At 37.4% G+C, this 19,582-nt stretch overlaps 1 protein-coding gene across 1 annotated transcript in view; it reads left to right on the forward strand.

Annotated features, from left to right (window-relative positions):
* Positions 1-18,949, forward strand: part of LOC127413346 (transmembrane protein 271-like) — a 33,476-nt gene extending 14,527 nt beyond the window's left edge. The window contains exon 2 of the mRNA XM_051650435.1: positions 18,882-18,949. The gene's annotated coding sequence lies outside the window, so the exon portion shown is untranslated. The remainder of the gene's footprint in view (positions 1-18,881) is intronic.
* The last annotated feature ends 633 nt before the right edge of the window (positions 18,950-19,582 follow it).

Here is a 19,582-nt window from a genome sequence, read left to right on the forward strand (position 1 = left end):
TGTGTACCAAGCACACAAATCTGCATGTTTTCCAGCTTAATTATATGAATTCAAAGTTCTAAATTTGACAATTTCTATTCTCATTTAATATATTTTTTTACACCTGACAAGCTTCAATCATAACATATCCACCCTGACAAATAAAAAAGAGAGAAACAACTATTTTTTTATGAATTTGTCTGCTATTTCAGGAAAAGTAAAGTTGTTGATTCTTGAATACTAATGATAGGAGGCCGTAACCTTGATAACAGCAAAAGCAGCAGCCATTTTGCTTTAAACTGTTCCACCCGGTCACATTCCCAATCACAAGAATATTCTTTCATTTAAATTTGTATTAATTTAGCATTAGATGACACTATACAATTTATAAGCACCTAAAGACAATCTTTGTCTGCAAGACAGAATGTTAGAAAACGTACAAAAAATGTACTTTAAAATAACCGTTAACACTTTACATTAATGTTCCCTTCATTAAGGGTTAATAAAGGGCTTCATTAATGACAAATAAGTCATTTACAAATGCATTGTATACCATGTATGTGCAGTTTTAACAACATGCATAAAAAGCTAATTTAGAGCCATTGTACCTCACATGTTATAAGTGCTTTATAACACGTATTCAACATTAATAACCATTGAATGTATCCTAATGTTAAGTGAACAGATATGAAGAGTTTTTTTTAAGAGTTTTATTTCAATGTGTTGCTGATTGGCTTAATTAAAGTGCACCGCTCATCATTTAAATGAATTGTGTGCCATTTCTTTGAGGTGTTGTTGATGCATTGGTTTGTATTAGATTACAATAACTGCAAAAAATGTAGTCTTTTGTTTTGATTAGTTTCGTAATGCTGTGAGGTAGTGAGATAATATGCACAGCCTTTGATGATTTGCCTATATCTGGTTTACTTTCACGGTCACTTTTTGATGTGGATGTGTATATTTTAATGGTGCTTTGTGCTGAGATTATGTTATTAGGGATGTTTGCGCTAGAAAAATCTTTATCCTGAGCTGTAAAATTTCCATCATGATCTATTTTTATTTTTGTCTTGTTTTCATTTTATATGTACTAGGGCTACATTCAGGGGTGTAGCATCAATTATTATGGCATATACATGAATGTTGATAGACTATTTGACTCCCCATGCCTGGTGAAACCAAGGAGTTCTAGGGTGAAAGTTCTACCTGTCAGTTAATTAAAGCATATGCATACATGTACTCAGAAAACAAAATTAAAAAATAAATAAATACAAATAATAATAATAATAATAATAATCATTTTTGCCCGAATAAGAATTAAGCATTTTAATTAAATTAAACTTATTTGAAAATGTGAAAAATAAACTTAATTAATCTAAATTACGCCAACGCAATATGAATCATCAATCTAAGGAGAAATTATTTGAAATACATAAGTTCTATTTGAATGTTGCACTAAACTTTAAAAGCATGCAGTGCACATGCGTCATGGAGCCAGAGTGATAATTGATCATTAGTGATGACATCTGTTAACAAGCAGAGTCTACTGAAGAAAAGAGTGAGAGACAACAAGAACAGGAAAACAAGAGAACAAACCAGCAGACACCACAACAATAGAATCTGTCTTACTGAGATGTACATCAACTGCAAATAAAATAGATTATTGGACAACAATCTCTTAATATGTCATGTGAGGATGTTTAAGAAATGCAGGTTATTTTGTTTTTCATATGTGTACAACAGTTATGTATTTGGAGGTTTAGCTTTATTTAGTGTTGCTGATGTCATTTTATTGGTTAATTTGCAGTCACCGTTATGGTGATTAGTGTTCTCTTTGGTTAGGCACTTGAACCTTGCTATGTATTAATGCAGTTTTCAGTCAGTGTAGAATTGTTCAAACTAACTGCAGTGATGCATTGTGAAAGAGAAAATATGTTTTGATGAATTCAGTCATGGCTCATCTGAAGTGTAATGACTGAAAGGTAAATCAATACATTAATTCCACATTAACTGTCAAAATGTCATTTAGGACATAATCCGATGACAAGACAGTGCTTTTAAAGAATATGAGCTCTCAGTTACTGTCGACAGACATCAAGTCTTAGCACACAAATCTCATCAATGGTGACAATCAACAAACTGTTTTTCAGACACATAGAGTCATGCTGCAATGCATTTTGGGTGCCATTGTTAAGATCTGTACTATGCAGACATCCAGAATGCATTGTGACAAGAATCTTAAATCGAGTTTGTTGATTGTCACCATTGTTGAGTTTTGTATGCTGAGATTTTATGTCTGTGTGTCTAATTGACAACTCAAGTATTATATCTAAAAGCAGTATCTGCTAACCTTGTCTGAACAGTATTGTGCTGGCTCCCTTTGTATTACCATATTTGGTTAATATTACAATATAAAGTAGTAAGATATATGGTTTCACAATTAGTATTTATTTCATATTATGACTTGAATTTTAGTCATTAGACATAGATTGATGTCTCAATGAATATTACTTGAAGTCTAACACATTCTTTTCCTCGTAGTTGTTCTTTTGAACAACATTGCAACAAAAATAAATATTTATCACTATCAGAAAAGATTCAAGTACCTAACCATAGAGAACACTAATCACCGTAATGGTGACTTCAAATGAAACTAAAACAACTGCAACACTAAATTGAGCTTAACCTCAATTTATTCTCAGTAAATATATTTCGTACACATATGAAAAACAAAATAACACCACATTTCTTAAGTATCCTAACACAACATATGGAGAGATTGTCCATAATATTTCATTAGCAGTTCAGAATCAGAATCAGAATCAGAATTAACTTTATTGCTAAGTATGCTTACACATACAAGGAATTTGTCTTGGTGACAGGAGCTTCCAGTACACAACAATACAAAACAGCAACAAGACATTTAAAAAATATTTAAAAATCGAATAAAAAATATTGAAAATAAAATAATATATATATAGAATACACAATAGACAATATACATACGTATATACAGTTGTGCTCAAAAGTTTGCAGACCCTGGCAGAAATTGTGAAATTGTGGCATTGATTTTGAAAATATGACTGATCATGCAAAAAAAACTGTCTTTTATTTAAGGATAGTGTTCATGGAGGTCACGTAACACCATGCAAGAAGCAGATGTGTGAACGACGAGCTCTGCGCACTTTGCAAAATTTTTTATTATTCTTATGTTATAATCTGGTGAAACTCGATACACCCAGTTAAACATTTGCTCTTTGAGGTAAAACATGGCAAAGAAGTCAAAATCATTGGGCTCTTGAGATATTATAAGACACTTACGTGTTCAGGATGAAAGCACAGACAGGCCTACAGGCCGGGGACTCATTTTGGATGGCACGGAGGGAGAGGAGATCCAGCGTCAGTTGTCCAACATGTCGGTGATGATGACGAAGGTTCTTGCTGACTTGGAGGATCTCGCTGTAATACGTCGACCGATTACGGTGATGGAAATAAAATTCTCTGAGTTAGTTACAAGAGTGTCGGATGCTGAGAAACGAATCGATTATTTGGAGTCTTCAGAGAGGGAATTAACCGCTAATCCGCCTGCGACCAAAGTCGATTTGGAACGAGTTTGCTCGACATAACAGGCCACAAGCTGGAAATCGAGCGAGCTCACAGAGTCCCTGCTCGGAGATCTGCTGAAGGAAATAGGCCCCGATCGATTCTGGCCAAATTTCTGAGGTCATCCGATAAAGATCTCGTGTTGCGCCAGGTGAGGAGCAAAGGAAAGCTTTTTTGGAAGAACCATAATATTTTCTTGTTCCCGGACTTTGCGACAAGTGATCGGTTCAAGGAATATAAGAAACTCTTACATCGGCGAAAGATTACTTTTGCTCTGATGTTTCCGTCCAAACTGAGAATAGAAACGAAGGATGGTTGCAAAGTATTTACATCTTTTATTGAATCAATGGATGAGTAAACCATTGGATGTTTCTCATGTGAGTGGGTCGACTTGCTGTACTTACTCTTGAGGAAGCTGGGCGAAATTTTGGTTTCTTTTTGCGTTGGCTCCGCCTAGCGACTGGAGTTTGATTTGTGAATTACACTTTCCTTAAAGAAGCTTTTGCATTGACAGAAGATTACTTCCGTCAATGCAAGTTCCCGGCCAGTTTGAGTTTTTTTTTTTGTTTGTTTGTTTTTTGTTCAGGGGGAAGTTCGGGGTTTGATTGTTTCACTAATGGGGAATGTGGTCTGTATAATTTTGTTTTTGACACACAGTTTATTTATTTGTATTATATCAATATGTCAGTTGTTAATATGAGTGTACTATCTCTCTCCACATGGAAAGTAAATGGTTTGGGGCACCCCGTAAAAAGAAGGAAGGTTATTACTTTTCATAAACGTAAGAAATATGATATAGTGTTTCTTCAAGAAACACACCTTTCTCTGCAGGAAAAGGAAAAATTTGAAAAGATATGGGGTGGACATGTTTTTTTAGTGTTGGCTCAAGTAAGAGCAAGGGAGTCATTATATTGGTAAATAAATATCTACAATTCAAATGTCTCAAACAGATTAAAGATAAATTAGGAAGAGTAATTATTGTTTTAGCTGAAATTCAGGGGCGAAGGTTGATTTTGGCTAATATTTACGCACCTAACGCTGATGATCAGGGCTTTTTTATAGATCCTGAAGGGATGTTGCAAGCCGCTGGCACCCCTCATGATATAATATTGGGGGGAGACTTTAATCTTTTGATGGACTCAATCCTTGATCACAGTGTAGCAAAAGTGTGTAAGCCCCCTAGAGCAACATTGATGCTTCACAGGATGTGTAAACATCTTGGTCTTACAGATATTTGGAGACATTTGAACACATCTGGTAGGGACTATACATTGTTTTCATCAGTCCATAAGATTTATTCCAGAATATTATTATTTTTTTTTTATATCCAAGTCCCTCATTTCATCTGTTGTGGATTGCTCAATTGGAAATATCTTAGTCTCAGATCACACCCTGGTGAGTTTAGAGGTGTTGCCACATATAGAGAAGAAGAAATCATATAGTTGGCGCCTTAATGTATCCCTTTTGCAAAATCTTGAATTCCAACAAATGTTAAAGACTGAAATCAATGTTTATATGGAGACCAGTTAGTCCTCAGTATCCACTGTGGGCGTGGCTTGGGAGGCACTTAAGGTGGTTCTTAGGGGCCGGATCATACAGTATGACTCATTCACCAAAAAATCCAAAGCACGAGAACTTGTGGAGTTGGAAGGAAATATTAGGAATGTCGAGGCAGAGCTGAAGCGGCGAATGTCGTCTGATGGCCTCAGAGAATTGACTTGATTGAAATACAGATATAATACTATTTTGTCACGGAAAGTGGAGTTTTGGTTATTCAGGGCAAGACAGTCATACTTTGAGTCAGGGGACAAAGCAGGTAAACTTTTGGCTAGATATATAAAGCAGAGAGAGTCTTTTTCTACCATTCCCTCAGTAAACTCTGCTGTTGGTGAAATATTTACAATGCCATTGATATTAATAATGCTTTTAAAGAATTCTATCTTGATCTTTATAGTTCCACGTCTTCGTCTACTGATGAAGATATTAGAAACTTTGTGGAACCATTAGATCTCTCTAAACTGACGACTGAGCAAAAAAATTCTCTTGATTCTGAGATAACCTTGGAGGAGCTTGGCGAGGTTATTAAGACCTTGCCTACAGGCAAGTCTCCAGGGCCTGACGGCTTTGCTGCTGAGTTTTTCAAATCTTATGCTACAGAACTGGCTCCACTTTTGTTAGAAGTTTATACAGAATCATTAAAGAATGGAAAGCTTCCGCCAACCATGACACAAGCCCAGATCAGTCTGATTCTTAAAAAGGACAAAGATCCAAGTGAGTGTAAAAGTTACCTTCCAATTTCCCTGATCCAGTTAGATGTAAAAATTTTGTCAAAAATTCTGGCTAATCGATTAAGTAAAGTTATGACATCTCTTATACATATAGATCAGGTGGGGTTTATTCGAGGCCGTAGCTCTTCTGATAACATTAGGCGTCTCATCAATATCATGTGGTCAGTAACGAATGATCAATCTCCGGTCGCTACCATCTCACTTGATGCCGAAAAGGCATTTGCTATGGTAGAATGGGGTTATCTTTTTAAGGTTTTGGAAATATACAGGTTCGGGAGTATGTTTATTGGTTGGATTAAGTTACTTTATAGACACCCAGTAGCGGCGGTACAAACAAATGGATTAATTTCCGATTATTTTACTCTGGATAGGGGCACCCATCAGGGTTGCCCTCCTTCCCCATTATTGTTCTGTATTGCACTGGAAACATTAGCAGCCGCGAAAAGAAAGGAGGATGATTTTCCAGGGGTGGTGGCGGGAGGTGTGGCGCATAAGCTTCTGCTTTATGCAGATGATATTTTAATATTTGTCTCTGACCCCACTAGATCTATGCCTTGCCTCCACAGAATTATTAACTCCTTTTCTAAGTTTTCAAGATATAGAGTCAACTGGTCTAAATCCAAAGCTTTGGCTCTGACAGCGTACTGTCCAGTAACGGCTTTCCAGCCTGGTGCTTTCCAGTGGCCCAAACAGGGCATTAAGTATTTGGGTATTTTATTTCCAGCAAATTTGTTTGATTTAGTTAGTTAATTTTGACCCCTTAATAAAACGGTTTTGGAGCGATGTGGGCAGGTGGGCTTCATTACATTTATCTATGATTGGGAAGGTTAATGTTATTAAAATGAATTGTATTCCAAAATTCAATTACTTACTGCAGTCTCTCCCTGTAGATGTCCCCCTCTCTTATTTCAAGCAATTTGATAGCATAGCAAAGTCCTTCATTTGGAATGGTAAACGTCCCAGATTACGTTTTAATAAGTTAAATAGGCCAATTGACAAATGTGGGTTAGGCCTAACCAAGATTTTGTTTTATTATTATGCATTTGGTCTTAGACATTTGGCTCATTGGTCACTTCCACCTGAGAGAGCTCCTCCCTGGTTTTGTATTGAAAAGGAAGTTCTTGCCCTTATCTCGCCACTGCAAAGCCTTTCGATTAAACTAGCCGGAGAGGTTAAGTCGCACCCCGTTATTTTGCATTTGCACTCGATATGGACAAAAGTGTCCAGAGTGTTTAATTCTGATATTTATCTAAACGTAGCCTCGAGCATATGGCTGAACCCTAAACTATGTATTGATAAGTCCCCTTTCTGTTGGTCAGATTGGATTGTGAGGGGGGTTAATACACTTGTTGACCTATATGGGAGTGGAGTATTGAAACCTTTTGAAAATTTGGTTCAACATTTTGCCCTACCTAGATCTCAGTTTTATAGGTATTTACAGCTGCGCCACCTACACTGCACTGTTTTTGGGAGTGGCATGTTTGTGTCGGTTGGGGGTGTTCGGGGGGAAGGGTTTAATTGTATATAATTTGATTCCGCATTTTCTGCAATGTTTATGTAATTTGTTGAATGGAATCAATAAAAATTGTTAATATCAACAACATAAAAAAGGATAGTGATCATATGAATCCATTTAGTATCACATAGTTGTTTGGCTCCTTTTTAAATCATAATGATAACAGAAATCACCCAAATGGCCCTGATCAAAAGTTTACATACCCTTGAATTTTTGGCCTTGTTACAGACACACAAGGTAACACACACAGGTTTAAATGGCAATTCAAGGTTAATTTCCTACACTTGTGGCTTTTTAAATTGCAATTAGTGTCTGTGTATAAATAGTCAATGAGTTTGTTAGCTCTCACGTGGATGCACTGAGCAGGCTAGATACTGAGCCATGGGGAGCAGTAACTGTAAGCACTGTAAGCAACTGGAGCAGTAACTTTTGAGAACTGTCAAAAGATCTGCATAACAACGTAATGGAACTTTATAAAGATGGAAAAGGATATAAAAAGATATCCAAAGCCTTGAAAATGCCAGTCAGTACTGTTCAATCACTTATTAAGAAGTGGAAAATTCTGGGATCTCTTGTTACCAAGCCAAGGTCAGGTAGACCAAGAAAGATTTCAACCACAACTGCCAGAAGAATTGTTCGGGATACAAAGAAAAACCCACAGGTGACCTCAGGAGAAATACAGGCTGCTCTGGAAAAAGACGGTGTGGTTGTTTCAAGGAGCACAATATGATGATACTTGAACAAAAATTCCAGATAGAAGCCTTTACTGTGCCAATGCCACAAATTACAACACTTTGACACGCCTCACAGCTTCTGGCACACTGTAATTTGGAGTGACGAGACCAAAAGAGAGCTTTATGGTCACAACCATAAGCGCTATGTTTGGAGAGGGGTCAACAAGGCCTATAGTGAAAAGAATACCATCCCCACTGTGAAGCATTGTGGTGGCTCACTGATGCTTTGGGGGTGTGTGAGCTCTAAAGGCACAGGGAATCTTGTGAAAATTGATGGCAGACAATTTTCATTATTCTGCACGAAAGCTGCGCATGGGACGCCCTTGGACTTTCCAGCACGACAATGACCCTAAGCGCAAGGCCAAGTTGACCCTCCAGTGGTTACAGCAGAAAAAGGTGAAGGTTCTGGAGTGGCCTGGGTTGCTCTGACTTACGCCACAGGCTAGTACGGTCAACATAAACTCACAGCCCGCAGGCTGGATGACCCTCATGTACAGTGCCCCAACCTGTGGAGGAGGCGTCTATCATTATAACTTTGCGGCAACATACCTGTCCCAACGGAACGCCCGACATCAGAAGGCAGGACCGTTTCCATGGTGACAGAGTTCAGTAGCACCCACGCGTCATTTTGAAGAGACGGAACACATACGTCAGTGGTTGAAGTCCCTTTGTAGAGTTCATCCAGCACTGAAAAGGTCTTGGATGCATCATGCCCAGGGAATGACAGCTGATCATGAGCCCCAAAAGCCTGTGAAATGTTCCCAATATTGCTCAAATGGCTGAGAATGACATCTCGATGTTGGGCAGCCAAAGTCTCAGACTGGGCTAGCACCAACCAATCGTCGAGATAATTTAAAACACGGATGCCCTGAAGCCTCAAGGGCGTCAAAGCCACATTCATGCATTTTGTGAACCGAACGGAAGGATGGCTGCAGTTGTGACATTATTTGCTTCTGTCAGCATTCCGAATTGACATTTCATTAGTTTGGAACGCAAGCCCAGAAAATAATGGCTGTAAAAGCCGCATTCTCTCTGAGAAGGGGTGATTTCCTCTAGTGCCCATTTTTCTAAGAGAGAATGAATTTCACAAATAAAAAATGGGGCTTCCTGAACAGAAAAAATCTGTCGGAACAACCCCACTGAACAACGGGCGGAGTTCGCCTGAACTGAATTACACAACCATTGTTTGAAGTACCAAGTTCGAAATGCCCTTCAGCTGCTGCCAAGCTGACAGAGGGATTAATGCATGGCTCTTGCCTGCAGCGTGACCTGTAACCACTAGATGGCGTGCTTGGCTTACTTTTGGCGACTGCCCCCAAACCAGCGGCACAGTGTAGGGAAGCCTTTGCTCCTCTAATACTGTGGCTGGTTGAAGGAAATTTGATAATGTTTTTGCCTTTATTGTATTTAGGCATAAATGATGAAAACAATGACCCTGACATTCCTTATGGGGGAACAACTTGTGGTGCTTATGTTCACTGTGTGTTTTGTGTACACTTGTGCTTGATGAACATCTAATTCTGTTATGCATGTCTCAAGACCCTTGGTCATGGAGACAGAGGTTGAATTTGGGAAGACTTAAAAAATGTTTTTATAATGTTCATTCCCAAGCTGCGGGGGAAAACAGAACCATAATCTGGTTGTCAGACGTTCGAGGCGCGTACAACGATAAACTCATCCCGATACTGAACGAAGGGTAAACAGGAGAGAAACGAATCCGTTTATATATTCCAATTTCATTCACTGAATAGGGGCTCATGCTTTGTTACACAGCAAGCCTGTCAGGCTCGTGTGTAGACCTATTTTTATCATACAGTGAGTTATATTACGCATGCCCCGAGACCTTTGGTCATGGAGGCAGAGGCAAAACTCAAGCTGAAAATATTCAATGCTCATTCGCCAGCGTAAATTAAGCTAAATTTGTGTACTGAAACAATGGGTTAGAACTAAACCGGTCCCAACATATAATGGGGGAACAATGCGTAGCGTGAAAGCAAGGCAAAAGCATTGCCTTGACAAATTCGTTCCCCAGCGCGAGCTACGGGGAAAAAAATTAGGGAAAGTCCAAATGGAGCTGATACTAGCTCAAAGTCATTCCTTAACGTGATGCGCTTGGTTGGACTGTAAAACCACTGTGTGTAGATCCAACAGCTGACTGAAAAGAATGACATCCATGCCCCCACCGAAAAATAGAGCAGAAATAGCAGTTCACGTCTCCTGTCTCGTCAGAACGCCCGCGTGGTCCACGAATGGGCGAAAGACAAAAAAAACAAACAAAAAAAAAAAACAGTTAAAATACCTCGCATCTCTTGATAGCATTCTGAAAGAATAATGGCACCGATCAAGTGCATGTGCATTGGTTCGCCATCACTCCGTTGGGAAATATTCTCTTATTCCAGCCCCCACATTATGCGGCTGGGCTCATGCATGATCCCCTCCTCCACGAGCAGTTTGCTTCGAACGGGGAGGGGAGAGATGTAGCCTGAAAGTCATCATCACCAGATCATGGTCGCTTCCAATGTCTGCTCCTGGAAAACTTTGAGTCTTGGTGATGTTAACGCTCGACAGTAAGCGCCTCTTCACCATGATGTAGTCAATCTGATTGTGCTGGTATCCGCTTGGGCTGTGCCATGTCCATCTTCTGGATACTTTGTGTTGGTCGAAGGTGTTTGCAAGCATAAGGTCATTGTAGCTAGCGAATTCCAGGAGCCTCAGGCCTCTCTCATTTGTCTGTGCATTGCAGTATCGCCCACATATTCCTTTCCAGTTCTTACAAGCGTCCTCTCCTATCTTGGCATTCCAATCACCTTGCACGACCAGAATGTCTTTCCTCTGTGTTTTATCCATAACTACTTGTAGTTGGTCATAGAAGTCTTCCACATCTTCGTCATCATAATCTGATGTTGGGGCATATTCCTGTATGATGGTGATGTTAAAAGGGGTTGCCCAGGAGACTGGCTGACACCCCATAACAGTACTTATGCTGTCCTTGTGAACAAAGAACCCAACTCCATGTTCATGTTTGTTCTCTCTGCCACTGAAGTACAGTTTGTGACCTTCCAAGTAGTTGAGTCCTAGGATGTTCCAGCGGTATTTGTTCATTTCATGTGTGAGTTCCTCTAGTTTGCCTGCTGCTTTTAGTGTTCTAACATTCCAGGTGCTAATGGTGATGTTGTTCCTAGCACAAATCTTTCTGCTCTCTGCACCAGTAGCATACTTTCCACCTCCGCCCTGAAGCACGATGGAAGGCGCGGTCCTTGGTGACCTGGGCGACGACCGATCCGGTATGGATTTTGTACTGATTTTCATATCATGTGGCATGTCTAGGGCATCTGATGCCTGATGGAGCCCAACCCTCTCCAGGCCTGACCACAGCCAAATTCCTCCAACTCAATGGCTCGCCTTGGTCACGAACACGTAGCCGTTGAGCTGTTGTACAGTCCTTCCGCCCTGGCCGTTGACTTCGTCTTGGAAGTTCTTCCGCCCAGTGATGCCATGTTACCATCACACTATTTACCCATAGCTGGAAGACTCGTGGGGGTGGGACTACTGTTCCGTGCAAGTCTCTATGACTTGCCCACTGCCCACTCTGAAATTACACTGCATAAAACAATGTGAGTCACTTCTTAAATTCCATCCTTTGTTGCCACTCAAAAGGGAGAATAATAATGATCATCGCTTCAACGTGAGTCGTTGTTACAACATGCGCACTGAAGAACAGATAATCTGACTCGATGGCATGAAGCGAGCACCTTTATGGAGCCCATGATGTAGCTCCCTAGGGGCATCGCTTAAGCGCCATCAGCCAATAAATTGCCGTGATTGTATAAGGGCTTCAGACCACGTGACAATCAGGGCGTGTCCCAATGCGATTATGCTGCTTGTGTTCCTACAAAAGGGAACTCTGTTCATTCCCATCAGAGGTTTAATGAAACACGTTTGTTCAATTTGGCTTTATGGCATTAGTTTTTGGAGCCGTTTGCTTCAGGGCAGCCAATTTAAAGTGGTTCCTTATGAAGACAAAATATACTTCTCCTCCATCAATGCAAACATAAATAAGCTTTAATGCACCTTATTTAGCCGCATTAGCGTCACACTAACAGTGTTTGGGCTCAGGCCAGAAACTCTCTCCAGATAGTGCAGACGCTCTCGGTGAGGTGAACAATAATTTGTTGAACCTCCCTTGCTTGTCTCTCTTGTTTAATGTGTGTGAAATTGGCCTAACTCTGTCCTTGCAAAAAATAAGCAACAGCTGTGCTGAAAAATTCAGGTGTTGTTAAATGAGTGTTCTTGGTTCAATACAAGTTATGCTCTATTGACAGCATTTGCGCATTCTGACTCGTCCCACAGTTTGTAAAATTGCACAGTATAACACACAATTAAAGTCTATGTAGCAGGGCTGGTTTAAAGGGATAGTTCACCCCAAAATGAAAATTCTGTCAATATTTACTCACACTCATATCGTTCTAAATCTGTACGTTCACAAAAATATAATATGTCTTCAGAAGACTACTTTTATAGTGCTTTTTTTTTTTTTTTTTTTTTTTTACCTTGGGAGATACGTATGTTCACAATTAACTGTCTTTGTATGGAAAAGAGGACAGTACAATTAGGAGTTCCACAGAAAGAAATAACAGCATATGGTTTGGGATGATATAAGGGTGAGTAAATAATAACAGAATAAGCAAAAATGTGCAGCTTGTTTTTTGCTTATACAGCACTTTCAATGTATTCTGTTCAAAATTGTGTGTTATTTGAGTGCTAAATACATGTGAAAGTCTGGTTATGTGTACAGCTGTAATTCATAAAACATAGAACTGTTTTCTATGTCTAGAAGTCTAGAAACTTTCTAGTATGCTTTTGTGCATCATGCGAAAGATACTGGGTTTTCAGCCTTTACATAGTCATGACAGGAGTTAAAATAAAAATTGGATCTAATTTTGCAAAGGCAAAATTTACTGTAATTTATATTTTTGCTTTTCTAAAAAGTCAATGGTAATCAACAGCATACAAGAGATGCCGTCGATGGAGCTTAACTTGTTGGTAACACTTTACATGAATGTTTCCTTTGTTAAGGGTTTATAAAATGTGGTTTATTAATTATTAATAAGTTGTTTACAAATACATTGTAAATCATTGATATGTGGTTATAACATCATGTTGAAAAGGGCGACTTTCATGCATTACTTGCCAAATAGTGAGCATTTAAATATGCATGTTATAAATGCTTAATAAATACTCTTGTTCATATATATTATATTAATCAAAAACATTAAATGCCGTTATTCATGATTTATGTCACAATGCAGCAAAAATAGGCTATTATAGTGTCATTTTGTTACAGTTTGATTTGTTTTTATTCATTTCTTTCCTTTTCATGTTGATGTCAAAAGAGTATTTCTACTCTGAGTGCTGTCCCAACTGTCCCAACTAGTTACCTAAAGTCCTCTTCAAAAACACTTAGATCTTAATTCTCCTTCACAGCATATATAATAAAATAAAGCCTGATGACCATTAAGCCATACTGAACTTTATGTACAAAGGTTTCTAATGTTGGCAACTCCTTAATAAATGCTTCATATTTATCCACTTTACATTAAGGTACATTTTCAAAGGTTACTAATGTTAAATAAGTGTTATTAAGCATTTATAACATGTTAGGTAAAATGGATACATTTTTCATCATGATATTCGCCTTTTTCATGTTGTTATAGCCACATATCCGTGATTTACAATGTATTTGTAAAATAAGTATAAGTCATAAATGAACTCCTTTATAAACCCTTAGCAAAGGGAACATTACTGTAAAGTGTTTTTAACCTGGAAAATTCCTCGAGTAATTTTTTGTGGAATAGTCCATGACATTTCAGAAGGTTAAGCATAAGGAAAATAACAACATCCATTGTTTTTTTGTACTCTGCACAACAATTTGTCCCATCTATACATTTTAGCCAAGATAACTTAATATTTTTTTTGCCTGTCAAAATCAGATAGATATTAATGTTGTGAAAGTAGTTGCACAGAATGGAGCAAAAGTGTGTTTTTGATAAATTTTTATCAGATAGAGAGCAAGTCACTTCGTTGACTCGAGTAACACGCTCAATTTATTTGTTTCCAATCCATCTTAGAGACAATTTTAATCTCATCTCTTTAAGGCGGAACGGCTTTCACGTTTAACCATTGTGGTCAAGGGCGATAAGCTGTGCGTAACTTTTAACAGCTTTTAACAACTAAAAACAGTATGTGAATGTGTAAAAGGAATGATCATTATTTGTTTTGTTTAGATACTGACTTTTTAAAATGGTAATTACACAGCAATTTATAGGTAATAAATGATGTTGTAAACAAGTGGAGAGTAAACAAAGTAAAATTGATTCAAAATAAAATATAAGACGTAAATCTCACGTATAATAAAGTGTTTAATGTTAGTGATTTTTTCTGGCAGTGGCCCATCCCGCTTTAATGAGGACCTTATACAGTGATCTATGATATCTTTCATTATGAATCTTTTACAGATAACACTATAAACAAGTTGAGAAGATTTTTATGTTGTTTCAAGCCTGTAAATGCAAGAAGACATCTTTAATTTTTTCATAACTGAAAAAAAAAAAAAAAAAGTGAATCCAAGTGCAGAATTTGTATAATTTCAAAAACAACAGTGTGATTCATTTATCATGCAAAAAATAATTTAGTTGTTCATTTGTGCGGCTCATGGGTAACTTATTAGTAGCATTTTCAATTGGAAACTTTCATTCTATTCTGTTCTATTCTGTATTATTTTTTGAATTTATATTCTATTCTACCCTCTTTTGTTCTGTTCTCTTTGTTTTACTCTATCTTATTATTTAATAATTTGTTCTGTACTATTTTCTATTCTATTCTGCTCTGTTCTGTTCTGTTCTATTTTATTCTGCTCTATTCTGGTCAATTCTGTTCTGTTTTATTCCTTTTTGTTCTATTCTATACTGATTGGATCTGTTCAAATCAGTTTTCATTTTTGTTCTGTTCTATTTTATTATATTCTTTTGTATTGTTTTATAGTCTATTATGTTCTGCTCTGTTCTATTCCATCATGTTCTATTTTAAACTATTTTAATCTGTTCTGTATTCTTTTTGTATTTGTTTCACTCTGTTCTACTCTGTTCATTTTTAATTAACTCTATTCTATCCTATTATATACTTTAATTCCATTCTGTTCTATTCTATACTAATCTGAACTGTTCTAATCAGTATTCTTTTTTGTTCTACTCTGTTCAACTGTTTTCTATTCTATACTACCCTCTTCTGTTGTATTGTGTTGTTTTATTCTATTGAATCATATTCTATATTACTTCATCTTTGTTTTACTCTGTTCAACTCTGTTCTATTCTACTTAGTTCTATACTATGTTCTGTTCTATTCTGTTCTCTTCTATACCACTCTGTTCTAGTCAAATAAATTCTATTCAGTTCTATTCTATTGTGCTCTGGTCTACTCTGTTCATTTTTACTTCGTTCTATTCTATTTTATTCTAACTTATTTTATTCTGTTCTATCAACTCCTTCAATACTAATCTGATCTGTTCTAATCCATTTTGTTCTATTTTATTCTGCTCTCTCATGTACTACTCTCTTCTTTTCTTTACTAAGAGGATCTGCTCTGATCTGATTTTCCTTTTTGTTCAATTCAATTCTATTCTTTTCTATTTTATTCTACTTCTGTTTTATTCTATCATGTTCTATTCCATTAAATTTTATTCTGTTGTGCTCTGTAATACTCTGTTCTGTTCTATTCCATTCTGTTCTATTCCCAGTCTGGGCCTTGTTTCCCAAAAGCATCGTAACTTAAGTAGTACTTGAAAATGCTCGTAGACTTACGAGTGCTCTGGAGTGATCGTACAGCGCTAAGAGCATCGTAAGGACACAGACTTATTCAGACACCTTCAAGACAATACCTCTGGTAAAATAACACTTCATACAATTTAAAAACCAATATGTACACTTTATGCTGAGACTTTAATATCAGGATATACTATATGTGTTTTATTTTTTATTTTAACAGTGAAGTCTAATAATAATAATAATAATAATATTAATAATGAAATGCATAAAATAGATTAATAGATTAATGATCTCTTAATATGTTGTGTGAGGATGCTTAAGATATTTGGGGTATTTTTTTTGTTTTTTTTTGTGTGTGTGTTTTTTCTATGTTTTTTTGTGTATGAAATATTATTAAAAAAATAGCATTCAAGATTCATGCCGCAATGCATGCTGGGTGACATTGTTGAGTTCTGTACTATGTGGACACCCACAATGCATTGCTGCATGAATCTTACAATGAGTTTGTTAATTGTAACCATTGATGGGTTTGTATGCTGAGTCTTAATGTCTGTGTGTCTAATTGGCAACTCAGAAACTATATCTTTTAAAGGCAGTATCTGTTCACCTTTACAACAAATGTTCATTGCTCCATCTTTATTATCACATTTGGGCAGTATCATAAAATCATAGCTCCAGATAAAACATGGATTTCAAAATGTTAATTTATAAGACCATACATCTTGGTAAAAAAGTTTTGAGGAATATTTAAACTCATCCAGAAGTATGCTTTCCATCACAATGAATCATAATTGTTCTTTTGAACAATACTGCACGTGTTGTAAATTTTTTTATTTACATTGTTTCTACCCAGTGCCTAACCAAAAATAATACTAATCACCGTAATGGTGACTGCAAATGAAACAATAAAATGACACCAGTAACACTAAATAGAGACAAACCTCTATTAATTAACTAATACACACATATAAAAAAATAAAAATACCTCAGAATTCTTAAGCATCCTCACACGATATGTTAAGTGATTGTTGTCCAATAACATATTTTATTTGATGTACATCTAAATCTGTGACAGTAAGACAGATTCAATTGTTGTGGTGTCAGCTGGTTTGTTCTCTTGTTTTCCTGTTCTTGTTGTCTCTCACTCATTCCTTCAGTAGACTCTGCTTGTTAACAGCAGATGTCATCACTAATAATCAATTATCACTTGGAGAGTGTAGCTAGATTATTTAATTGACTGTTAATTTTCATTTATCTTCATAATACATTTTAATTGTATTTATTGATCTTTTGATTTTACTTGGCAAATTTATCATCATTCTCCATTCCTCCACTGAGATGCTCTGGTGCCCCACTTGTTTGAAAACCATGACCCTACAACAATCCTTACTCCTAAACCGTATCACCATGGTATTTTGTAGTAAAAACATAGTTACCACAAAATTAATTATGGTTACTTTATTAACACCATCGTTAATTGCATCAAAACAATTTTTTCTGGCAAACAAACAAAAGTATAATATTTTTATAGTAAAACCATGGTTAATTTTCATATTAGTGTCCCAAGACTTTCACAAAAGGAGTGACACACAACCAATGCCAAGCCATGCCCCTCTCGCCCTGGACGAGGAAGGGAACATGTGCGATCGCCAGACCCCGCCTCCTACCCGGATCAAACCTTTCTCTCAACTGCCCAACCTTCACTGTGACCAAATGGACTTCCCACTGCGAGGAAATCAAAATTTATATTCATTTTTATTTATTATTATAAGTAGTAGTAATGGAAATATTAAGAGTGGAGACAGGAAAGAGAATGGGGAAAAGGTTGGACAAAAGGCAGATTCGAACCCGGTCTGAAAAACACATTCACACTTCTGTTTGTCATAAATGTCTGTGTTTTCACCAGACTATTGGAGTGTAAACAGCTATGCAGTGTGGCAGGTGCTATTTACACCTAATGCAAATAGTCACTCCATTCTTTATATTCTATGTTCAACTCTGTTCTATATCTATTTAGTCTAAAATATTTATTCTATTCTATCCTATAATACTCTCTTTGTTCTGTTCTATTCTGTTCAGTTCTATTCTGTTCTGTTCTACTTTATTTTGTTCCATTCAATTCTGCTCTGTTCTGTTTAGAGTGTAATGTTTGTATAGCTGGTAAACAGATGAGTTCATTTACTTCATGTATCAAATCTCCGTTAGATAGGGGAAAAATAAGTTTAAAAATATTTCAGGGGACAGGCTTTGTTTTTCTTTTTATTCAAGTTTGAATACCTATTACAACATCACCCAACAGAGAACAGAGGAGACAACATTGTCATCCTCTGTGACGTGTATTGGGTGAGCCCCCTCACATCATACTGCACACTGGGACAAACGACATCAGCACCAGAAGGGTGGATGTTGCTAAAGCTCTGACCGACATGGTGAAAACAGCTTCCAGGATCTTACCCAGTGCTAAGGTCAACATCTCTACCCTTCTCCCTCGCAGAGACATTCCACAAAAAATCATTAACGCAATTAATACAGAGATAGCTAGTGTTTGTGCACCAATGTCAAATGTGCAAATTGCAAACCATCAGCACATCACCCATGAACATCTATATGAACATCTGCACATTCATCGAGATGGCATGGGACTATTTGCAAAATCCATCAAGGATGCGGCTCTCAGGAGCCCCCAGAGAGCATGTCCTGTCAGCGAGGAGAGGGTCACACAGACAGCTACGCTGCTGTTGTGGCTGGTAGATGTAGTTCAGACACCAGTGACCTCAGCCAGATAAAAAACATACTGAAAATTATATGTGACAATCTATTAGCTTAATTACCTACAATGTGAGTTTAGTCAAGCATATTCTTTATTCCTTTATTATTATTATTATTATTATTATTTTGTAATGCATTTTTTTTTTCTTCTAATTTTATCCCCTTTTCTCCCCAGTTTGGCATGCACAATTCCCACTACTTACTAGGTCCTCGTGGTGGTGCAGTTACTCACCTCAATCTGGGTGGTGGAGGACAAGTCTCAGTTGCCTCCACTTCTGAGACCATCAATCCGTGCATCTTATCACGTGGCTCATTGTGCATGACACTGCAGAGACTCACAGGATGTGGAAGCTCATGCTACACTCCGCGATCCACGCACAACTCACCACACGCCCTATTGAGAGTGAGAGCCATTAATCACGACCACGAGGAGGTTACCCCATGTGACTCTACCCTCCCTAGCAACCGGGCCAATTTGGTTGCTTAGGAGACCTGGCTGGAGTCACTCAGCACACCCTGGATTCGAACTTGCAACTCCAGGGGTGGTAGTCAGCGTCAATATTGCTGAGCTACCCTGGCCCCCAAATTTTGTAATGCATTTTAATTGATTCACTATATTTCAAAACAATATTGGGTCATAAAATCATATTTTATTCTTTCTGGTAAATAGAAAATTTCTCAATGCCTTCATTTAAAATAACATGATACAACATTAAGGGGATGTTCTCTTCATCTTTTGGAGAGAAAAGCACTAACCCTGATTTTTAAAAAAAAAATATTGTATATAGTTCAGATGTGATTACATTACTTAAGACATGGAGACGTTTAGAGTCTCAAACCTACACTCCTTCAAAGTACAGAGAGTTATTTGTACCT

This window comes from Myxocyprinus asiaticus, chromosome 22, assembly GCF_019703515.2.
Source record: "Myxocyprinus asiaticus isolate MX2 ecotype Aquarium Trade chromosome 22, UBuf_Myxa_2, whole genome shotgun sequence".
Lineage (NCBI taxonomy): Eukaryota > Metazoa > Chordata > Actinopteri > Cypriniformes > Catostomidae > Myxocyprinus > Myxocyprinus asiaticus.